Source organism: Octopus sinensis, linkage group LG28 (genome assembly GCF_006345805.1).
Source record: "Octopus sinensis linkage group LG28, ASM634580v1, whole genome shotgun sequence".
In the NCBI taxonomy this organism is placed as follows: Eukaryota; Metazoa; Mollusca; class Cephalopoda; order Octopoda; family Octopodidae; genus Octopus; species Octopus sinensis.
This window is the reverse complement of record NC_043024.1, coordinates 15,713,790-15,715,387: the sequence shown is the minus strand read 5'-3', so window position 1 is coordinate 15,715,387 and position 1,598 is coordinate 15,713,790.

Here is a 1,598-nt window from a genome sequence, read left to right as displayed (position 1 = left end):
TTGTCTAAGCTACCATAGCACAGTTGCCACATTTGCTTCTTGTTTGACCTTTGTCCAACCTCTTCATTCCATTCTTTCTTCTTCTTCAGCATTCCTCTCTTCTTTCTTCCCTCTCTCCTTCTGATAGTTCTTTCAGCCTTTATTGCTTTCTTTCTCCCTCACACTTTTCTTCTCACTTTATTTTTATTTTCCTCTCCTTTCATACTTTTATTTACAGTTTAACAATTTTTTTATCGTTTCTCATATCACGTGATATAACTCTTTCAGCCATGACCTCTTGCCCTGCATTAAGAATATTTTTCCTTAGAAACAAAAAATTTGATTTTCCAAAATGGTGAGTGGGCACATCTCATCTCACATCCTCAACAGCTGTTTTACAGAGGTCATCTTGGATGTAAACATGCACAAATGATGACTAGAGGTCAATGGAGCCTTACTCAAAATCATTAATTATGTAACCTGCTTTGTTAGTATATGTGTGTGTGTGTGTATAATCATCATAATCATTTAACGCCCATTTTCCATGCTGTCATGGGTTGGACAGTTTGACAGGAGCTGCCCATGTTCCATATATATTTTGGCATGGTTTCTGTGGCTGGATGCCTTCCCTAATGCCAACCACTTTACAGAGTTTACTGGGTACTTTTATGCAGCTCCAGCATGGGTGTCTTTACGAGGCACCAGTATAAGTGTTTTTTTACCTGGAACCAGCATCCATGAGCCCACAAGACTACGATCGATCAGTTGAAGAGGGTTGCAGGGGACATACCTATATGCAAGGACAACTGCGATTTTACTCAGCTTGACGTATCTTCTCAAACAGCAAAACCACCAGAATTTTTGGTCCCCTGACATATGAGGGAGTCTATTTCTTGTATGTTATGTATAAACATATCCATATATATATTTATTTATTATGCAATAACATATAATGTATATATCATCATCATTTAACATCCCTTTTTCCATGCTGACATGGGCTGTATGGCTCCACATGAACAAACAAGCCAGAGAGCTGCACCATGTTCCAATTTCTACTTAGGTATCTACAGGTGGGTGCCATTCTTAACACCATTTCACAGAAACCTGGAACACCTCATACTGTTCTACCAGCACTATCAGTTATGACGAAGGTTCCTGTTGATCCAATCGACAGAAAAGCAAGCACTTGTAATCAATGTACAAGTGGCTGAGTACACCACAGACACACAAACCTTAACGTAATTCTCGAGATGTTCCATCAGTTATGATGATGAGGGTTCTAGCTGATCTGATCAGCCAAACAGCCACCTGGTAAAATTAACATACAAGTGGCTAAACACTCCACAGACACACAAACCCTTAACGTAATTCTCGAGGTGTTCCATCACACAAATCAACCCTAGAACTTATTTGCTGAAGCCTAGTATTCATTCTAGCAATCTCTTTTGCCAAACCACTAAGAGGTAAACAAACCAACACCAGCCATCAAGTGGTGGTAGTGGGATAAAAACACAGATACAGAGACATATATATATATATATATTATATATATATATATATATATATATATATATATATATATATATAACATATGACAGGTTTCTTTCAGTTTTTGT